We start from the raw sequence: 9,913 nt of genomic DNA on the forward strand, positions 1-9,913 counted from the left end.
TTGCAGTTTTATTGGTTCTTGCATTGGAAACGTTTTATTTGCAGTCATGTAATACACATGTAAACATTATAAAAAGGTACATCTTGTTATTTACTTAATGAACGTAAACTGCACCAAGTATGTGGTATTTAGGATGTTAATGTGGTTTACATTTTGCAACATGCCTGTTAGCATTGTAAGACCAGACATATAAAAATCTTTACAAAAACAGTCACAAATTACTGAAGAGAATGAATACTTGATGTTACTGAAAGAGTAAGTTTGTTCAGAAAAAGTTTTTTGTTATTTGGCCATGGGGAAATACTTTACTATGATAGGATAATTTTTGTTGGAATTTCCAAACATCTGTATTAAAAGAATGATTTGTTTCTGCTACCGAAATAGGTTGCAAGGGCATGTGGTTTAAGGTTTTTAAATTGATTCTAAATGAAGTGTTTCTTCCTTGCCTTTTCGTAAGATAGTGTTTTACCAATAAAGGTAAGCTTGCTTAATACTAACAGCTAAAGATAAACTTATTTATATTCAAAGACATTTATGAAAACTTGAAGTTAACAAGTAGTAGTTGTTAGAAGCAAACATGAAAGCATGATTTATTACATAATTCATTGAAGGGGATAAGTTACTGAATAATAGAGGTTACTTTACAAGTTATGTTTGAAATAGTTTCAAAAGCTGAAAACAGTATAAAGAAATTTTTTCTGGCTTCTTCCTTGTTGAAGACAGCCAGTGTTAAATTTGTTAACTCAAACATTAAAATGCTTTATATCATAAGTATATTTTAAAAAATAGTTTTTTATTGGAATGTGAAGCAACTATTTTTCTTTCATGCAACTACTGGAGCTTAAAGGTTCAGGGTCAACTGAGTGATAGCCAACTCGGTGACAATTCATTGACAGTATTACTAGTTGACAGAAAACTGCAATAATATTACCAGTCAACAGGCAATTCAGGACAACACGTTTGCCAACAATATTATCACTTGCCAATAGACTTATTGATATTTCAAATATACCAGTGGTACAGCCAATAGTAGACTAGGCAAGTGCTTATGGCTGTCGAAGTAAAATAATTAGTTCAGTTCTTTGGCAAGACTGTAGCTTTTATATTGTATAAATTATTATTGTATCAGTTTTTGCTGTAAGACATCTGTAATCCATTAAATTTCAATATTTTTTATATTCTTTTTTTATTCAGTTAATTTTCAGAGTATAAATTCAGTAATTTGCAAACTTGTTTTGTGTCTGTCAAATCATTGTAATTTTGTATTTATCTATTCATAATGCAACAGTTTAGTGATGTACGTTGTAAATGTGATTGATTCATGTACATGTAAACATACATGCATTCCCGTAAGTAAATATAATAATAATTTCATCTCATGATACAGTTGTCAGCAATATGCTGTTGACAAGCTGGTTTTTCAACGAGGTGTATTTCAAAAACTTATCCAGTTGATGACCTGTCTTTCGATATAATTCATTGTCACCAAGTTGGCTGTTGCCCAGATGTTACTGAACCAGTTAAGCTTTGGGTAATATTTCTAAGTGCAAGATAAGCCTTTGATTTTAAGTATTAAAGATGTACAGTTTTTTCTTACAGTTCATTACAAGTAATTTCATTGATACTTGGAAATATTGTGATAGAGTAGAAAGGAAATGAGCTTGGAGTGTTCTGTTTAGTTGGAGCAAGTCATTTACATCTCGACGTCGGCATGTGTAATAATCTTTTTAGAAGGGAAACTTTGTGGTAGCTAGTTTTTAAAAATAACATTCTATATGATCTTTTAACCCTTTAAAAATTTAATTTAAAATTTCTTATAGTATTGAGTACTAAAACTAAATTCTAAATAAATTTCTTTTCCTTATCTGAATATATTTTTAAAAAATTTCTGATAAGGTAGTGAAAAATATTGAAATAAGTTATTTTACCTCATTGTATGAGATAAAAAAAAATAGCAAAGATTTTAGTTAATATTTAAGAATACATGTAAGATTGAAATATGTTGAAACATATTTGCCAACTTTTCCAACTGAGCTTATCTAGTTTCAGAAAACAATTTCTGTAACTTTCAAATCAATATATTACAGTAATAAAGTATGTTTAGTGAAGCAAAGAATTTCTTAAAAGATCTTTTAAAATTTTGTGCATTTATGGTTTGTTTCTGAGTGTTGTAAACTTTGCAATTAGAAATCATTTTTCACCATAACAAGCTCTAGATAGCTAATATTTTTGTTGCAAAAAAAAGAAAGAAAAAAGTCAAAGTACTATTAAAAACTTTTTAATTTATATTAATGTAGATTTTTACACTAACCTATAATTTTTCATTGTTGACTTTAGTCATTTTTAAAAGATAAGCTACATTATTAATTATCTAGACTATATGCTGTTGTGATATTCTGATGTATGACAGAAAGGACAAAGATATAGTCAACACTAGTTATAGTAAAGTGAAATTTGTCTGCCATGCATCACACTGTATTACATGTTTTAATAGGTTTTCATCCTATAAGACCAGAAAGAAACTCGTACATGCTAATTTGAGGTTTAAGATTGAAAGCTGCAGCCTTTAATATTAACTTGTGTAAACAAAATCTAGCACGTGTATAACCTTATGATGTTCAATGTACACAGATCTATGGAAGATTATAAAAGTTACATGAATTTAAAAAAAGTTGCAATAAAGGACTGTATTAATAAAAACCTACAAACAGAAAATGCAAATGAAAGAAGAACACAAATCATTTATATTTTCAAGGGACGTGGTATGTTCGGGTAAACTAATTATTTTTAAAATAATGGAATAGATCTTCTGAATAACTGGAGATTCAACAAGATATCTATTGCAGAGTATTACTGAGTTTCTCATAATACCCGATTTCAAGAGTATGAGAAAGAGTGGATACAACATAAAGCTACAAAATTTTACAATGATGCACAGCATCCATACATGTTGGACAATTGACTGGTGCTTCTACAGGACTGGAGCTATTTTCTGAAAGTGATTAAGCTGAGATAATTTAACTTAAGTACAACAGGATTTACTTTATAGGTAACATCAACTACCCAGAACAACTAGTGTTATCATGTGATTAATCATTGTCATTTAAACCTTGAAGAGAATTGCTGTTTATGATCTTGAATAATGTGTGATGTTACAGGTGTGCTACTCATAAGCAGAGGAGGTGTAACCTCAACAGAATGATAAGTGAGCTAGGACTTTTTGTTCATGTGTTATGGAAAGATTACACATATTCATAATATGTGATAAACTTCGAATCATAGTTATATTTGTATTTAAAAAGACAAAAAACACTTTGATTATATATCACACAAATATAACTTATACTTTTGGATTTACAAAAATCAATAAATGCGTTGTTTACAGTTGTTATTAGTAATTATTTGAACTGGTTTTGAAAATTACCTTTAGAAAAGAGAATATTAGCTGATAATTTTTACATCATTGATATTCCACATAGAATGCAGACAAAAGTTGCATACCCCTTCCACCTCCAAAGATGATTTCAGAAGTTGCCAAGTGTTTCAAAGCTTAATTTATAATTAAAAGCTCATGTAAAAATCAACTACAACTTTTTTACACTTAAACATTGAAGTAGTTGATTTCAAAATTGTTGAACTGATATTAACTTTATTGTTATATTAATTTTTTGCTTTGATTACACATACCATGATGATAAAAGAGCAGCTGAAGATTAGAAGTTCCTCAGAGGAAGATGGTGAACCATTTTGACCAGGTTCAGATTGGAATAAAATATTTTGATAATGTAGAAAGTCTGATGATGAATGTAGTTTCAAAAATAGTTGTTTTTTAGTAATCTGAGTTATCTAAATTAAAAGTGAGGGCTAGGCTGATATGAGAGATTAAATCAATTACTTACTGTTGCCTTAGTGATATTTTGGTAAATATCCTAATGAATGAGTTTAATTATAAATCTTAATATATAGCAAGTAACTTTATTTGTGCTAGTAAATATATCTTTTAATTAATTTTTTTTCTAGTAAATAGTTGAAATGCAGCATGAATTCTAGTGCACACTTACTTAATTCCCCAGTTCAACAGAATGGAACCATGAAATGCTACAGAAAAAAACCTGAAATGATGCTCGTCATATATACAAACACAGACACATACAAATTCTTAGTTAGTTACTATTGAAAACAAAACTGTATGAAAAGAAACTGTCAAAAATTATTTGGGAGAACAATTTCTTGTCTTTCATTATTTCTTACAAAAGGTGCAATTCTTTATTTATTGTTATTTATGGTTATCACCATAAACTTCCGATGATAAAGCTATTAATCAATTCTAGTGCTATACTCTTTGATTCCTGTAGCATTGAATATAAATAAATTGAAGAAACTACCTACAAAGGGCAAGATTTCAAGTTAATTTATAATTTTATAAATTTTGATTAACCTTCATTTGGTTAGAGTAAAAATTTAAACTTTTAATTAGCTCTTAAATATTCATTGTTTAATTATGATGGCACATAAGTCATATAATGTCTTATGCCTATGAAATGAGGCATATAAACTGATAACAATTTAATAGAAATCTTTCTTTACTGGTCTTGATCAGTGTGCAGGTAAGATACAATTTCATTTAATTTTTAAAGGTTGGCTGAGTAATAATGAAAGACATTTATCCAGTGTATTGACACTTAGAACATTTCAAATATTTGCATGTACTAAGATATCTCTTGGTCCCAGTAAGTTGCTCCATTTTGGATTTCCATTTGGTACGTTTTTGAAATTGTCGAGGTCTTGCGAATATAACAAGTAAATACTCAATACTGTGTAGAATAATATATAGAGTGTATGAAAATACTCAACATCAACTACAGTTCTAACACTGTGGCTCTAGAGAAACATCTCAAAAATGACAATTTCTAAGTAGTTTATAAATATTCTAAAACCTTAAGAATTTTCTACCTTCAAACATGTCTGCACCTCAAAATAGAGAATAAGACATTTACATTGTCTCTTGTCAGTCTTATTACAAAATTTATGTTGGTGATAAAGGTAGAAATTTAGATACAAGACTCGCAGAATATAAAAGGGGTGTTAAAATTGTCAAACTTACAATGTTATACTTCTTTGTATGAGAAACCTTGATTATACAGTTAACAGGAAATTGGCCAAAATTATTAATAAAACCAGCAATTATGTCACAAGAAGAATGGTAGGAAGTTTGTTAGTTCAAAATTGTCAAATATCAACAGGAAATTTTGTGGCAGTGACTACTTGATATTTCTTTTGCATGAAAAAAAAACAACATAATATTGAAGTTCCCATAATCCACAGCAAGGTGTGTGCATGCTCAATTTAACATTTATCATTTGCTAACTGTGCTGTTCTTGTGACTAGGTCTAAAAGAAAAGGTAAGTATAGTTGTATATAATGCAGTAACTACTGAACATTTTGAAGGAAATGGTGTGTTACAAATCTCTCTTACTGCATTCACAACGTAGGCTTCTTTTATATATACAAAAATTTAAAAAGACCGAGTTTCACTCCAAGATTACTTAGTTTTCAGTTTATTCCCATTTTGATCAATGTAATCATGTATCAGAATAAATGTTTTGTATTTTTTATGTAAACTTGGTATGCCACTTTAATGTAAATGGAAAAAGTTTAAAGGAGTATTATAATTTTTCTGGAATAGGCTAGATTTTTTTTTATATACCATTTATTGTGTATATGACCATGTACATGGAAAGTATCAATCTGTTAATATTTTAAAAGTATTGCATCATATTATTAACAGCATAAATACAAAAATGCTTTGTTTCTAAAAAGTTACAAAGTGGTTTTTGTATCTACACCTTATTTCATATTTCACAACGTGGTGATTTTATATTTTTTTAGGTTTATTTCCTTTTGATCTACTGCTATTTAGTGTGTTGCCAATGGGAGTAGACAAACTGGAATTTTACTGGTTCATAATACTAGCTGCCAATTATTTTCATATTAAACACTAAAGGAACAGTTGGTGAAATGGTTCTATTGCTTTTTTTTTTTGTTCATAACTGCTTGATTTGTTAAAAAATCTTTACAGACCAGAATTTAAATGTATTATCAAATATTTGTTTATTGATACATGTGTTGTACAACTAATAACAGGTTATATGTAATGTATTAAAGCTTAAGGATTTTAGAATGATTTTTAAATTAAAAGTTGGATAGTACTGGAAGTAAATACCTAAATTAAATGTGGAAAAAAACTTTAAAGTAGAATACTGTTCAAATAAAAAAACACAAAGAAATTTATTTGTTATTAATCACAAAGCTACACAATTGGCTATCTATGCTCTGTCCATTGAGGGTATTGAAACCTGAATATTAACACTGTGAGTTGTGAGACCTGCCACCTAGTTGTTGTGTGTGTGTGTGTGTGACTTAAGTTTATTTAGAAGTTAGTTAACGATACTAAGTGGCCTTACTGGATTGATCCTCTTATCATAATATTTCTCGATTTTCATATTAAGTTCATCCAAGTGTAAACTGTTTTAACATTTGTTTATTTCATGTTTTAAATAAATTAAGCTCTAGTGTTTATATTGAAAAGTAATTCTTAGGAAAATGCATTATATCTGTGCTAGTGAACTTTGTTTAGTTCAGTGAGTTGAAAAGCAGCCTACTCAAACCTGAAAATGATGATGTTAAAATACCAGTTTCTTATTTTTTCAGCTCATGTTGCAGTGAAATAACTAAATATTTTACATTAAAATAATAAGAATACCTAAAGAAATATCAAAATGTGTATTAGTGTCAAATATAAAATATATCTATCAGTCTTTAGAGATAACTATAAAAACTTGTTTCATTATTGTTGAATAAACAATTATTTATATCGTGGCTGGTTTAAACAGATACCAGTATAAAAAGTATCCTCTATAGATATTTTTATTTCTTCACTTTATTGTTTATAATAGTTTAAAAATTTCGTTCAATTCATATTATAGGAAATATAAATTAAGATTTTGCAGTTCAAACTTGAATAAATTTGGCAATTTTGTTCTGTTTGAAGAAGGAAGAGAGAGATGGTTGATATTTCAAAGAAAGTTTTATTTTTAAAATAAATATTCTGTAATGTATATAACATTGCAAGAAAGTGCTTGACACGTGTGGAGTGGTTGCCAAATATTTAATCCAACTCAAATATGTGAAGTGGTATTTTTGGATGAGATTTGTGAATAACACATGACTAGCTATTATGTGGTTTGAAGTAATCTTTCAGTATTTAAGTATGGCTAATTGTGAAAACTTATTAACTTTTTTTTTTTTTGCCAATTTTCCTAGTAGTGTACAATATAGTATACATGTTTATGGGTAATTTAAAATGTTTGCAATTTAAAGAAAAATATATTTTCAGCATATTGCATTACTGAATGGTAGTTGTTAATCACTCCTTTAGGCATAAAAAGTTTGTTTGTATGTTGATATTCTTGTAGAATGCATTTTCAATTTGTCTTGCATTACATGTTAGAATGGGTATTGGGCTTTTAAAGAATGGTGGTTTTAAGGTTATTGTTTAAGACTATGAGATAGCTAAGTTTTTAAATATTTACTTCTTTTCTGTGTTTGCGAGAAAAGATATTAGCGATATTGTTGACCCCTAGGCTTTTATGGAAAAAAATGGGATTGATTTGTAGATATTAAACAGATAGGCTGTGTAGTGCAACACATTTCTTTTCTTGACTTTTTTTTTCTAAAGTGTAATCAGCTTTCCTTGCATATCTACAGCAGGATTGTGAATTCCTATTGGATATAGATACCAGAACAGTGGAGTCAGAGTAATCCTGTTACAATTGCAGGTTGGGATTAACATCTGATAACATACACAGCTTGTACTTTCTTCATCTCTGAGTACAGATACAGCAAAGTGAAGAAAGAAATAGTTGCATTTTAGTTCACATGAAGTACTACATACAATACTTGTAGGGCAGAAAGTTCACTATCAGGTTGAATCATATGTTACAGAAGTAGTTGATTAGCTTTAAAAATCCAGAAGGATGATTGCATATACAACATCACCATGTGGAATGAGCTGGGTGTACTGTACAGATACACATTTAAATTATCCCACTATATGATGAGATCTTGTCCTTTTATTGACACATAAAGTCATTTCACTGATGATTGGATGTCAATAGTAGCTCCAGAAATAGCAACAGAGTAGTAGTATGGATCCATCATAGGTTGAGAAACTGAGTGTGGGTTCATGCAGTCTATGGCACTTGTACAAGCAGCTACATGTGTACAGCAGTATGTCATAACAATTTCATCTTCTTCCAGAGACTGAGAGAAGTAATTGATGTGTACTAATAATTATTGATTACTTCAATTAGTAGAAAAATGGTTATCTACTGATCTGCACTGTAGCTCCGTTCATTACTGTGGACAACATGTTTTGGCACCCCCCTGAAGAGATTCATAAAGATCAGGGAACAAATTTCATCAGCCAGTTATTCTCTTAGTTTTTCACAGTTTTGGATATGGTGAAAATCTACACTGCACCACATTTCCCCAAGTTCAACGATTTGGCAGAACTAATGATACTGACTTTCAAGCGTATGCTTGAAAAGCATATTAATCCTGATCAAACTGATTTGGATTAACATTCACCACATGTTATGATGGTGCACTGCATAACAGAACATGATTTATCTAACATGCTCATGTTTGGGCAGATAATGATGCTCCATGTAGATGTGATGTAGGACTTGGCTGCTAATTTTACTGTACCACAATGTCCATAAGCCTGTGTGGAGTGGTCAAGAAAAGTACTGGCAGATGTACTTCAGTTTGTATGCAAAGAACTAGAAAAGCAGTCATATAACAGAAGAAATGCTATAACAAAATAGTCAAGTAGTAGACTTTTAAGCAGTGAGATGTGCCAACACCGTAGAAGCTGCTTGATTTTAGATGAATTAATCCAAATTTAATACTTGAGCAAGTTTTTTCTTCGATGAATGAGATTCAGCTTTCGTGGGATGCACAAAGTCACATTTAGTATGTGGATAAGTTGTGATCATATGTAACAGAAGAAGTTCTTGAGCTGTAGCATGACCAGGATTGAGAGTTGGAGTCTTTGAGTATGAGGCTGTTATAGAGTACCTCAGCTTAACTGATGGGTGGAGGTAAGAAACTCATCTGGCTGTAACTGATGAGTCAAATAATGAAGCATCTGAAGAGGTGTTGGAAAGCTCCAGTGGCCAACAGGGTTATTGTTTCTGTTCTCCTTACAAGATTAGCCAAGTTAATCAATTTGTCATGTCACCAACAATTGAAAGTTCTTAGTGACCCTTGGTTTTAGGGCCTCCAGGTGTTAAAGACACCACATACTAAGTACAATTACCATTTGTGTAACAGAACAGTTGAAAAGGTTTAATGATTCTTGCTTTCTAAGCCAGTGGGTGGTGATGTAAGACACCATGTACAAAGTGCACTGTACAGTCATCACTTGTATATCTGATAGTTATTACAGTTGGTTGGTCTAAAAGTTCACAACTGAAAGAGTGTTGAGATCCTTGCTTTCAGAGCAGCTGAGTGATTTTCCAAGTAAAAGGCCCCTTCTATTATTAGTGTAGTGGCAGTTCTCTGGACCAAGTTGTTTGCTCTCTAGTAGAAAAAGCTATAGCACATGTACTCATATATCACTTTGCCATTTGCAAAGACAAATTTGTGTTCTTTGCAAGTCTATAAAATGGATTTGGTTGACTGATTTCAATGGAATAGATCTCATTTCATAGAGATTACCTACATTTGCTTCACAAGGATGCCATCTGATGTGAGTAAACTGACTTGTGTGATGTGATTCAGTATTCTGCAGTAAGTGGCTGTTGCAAACAATCACTGGCCATATACAGTTGACTATAGTATTGAGCTG

The sequence above is a fragment of the Tachypleus tridentatus genome, chromosome 12 (genome assembly GCF_004210375.1).
Source record: "Tachypleus tridentatus isolate NWPU-2018 chromosome 12, ASM421037v1, whole genome shotgun sequence".
NCBI classification, from domain to species: domain Eukaryota; kingdom Metazoa; phylum Arthropoda; class Merostomata; order Xiphosura; family Limulidae; genus Tachypleus; species Tachypleus tridentatus.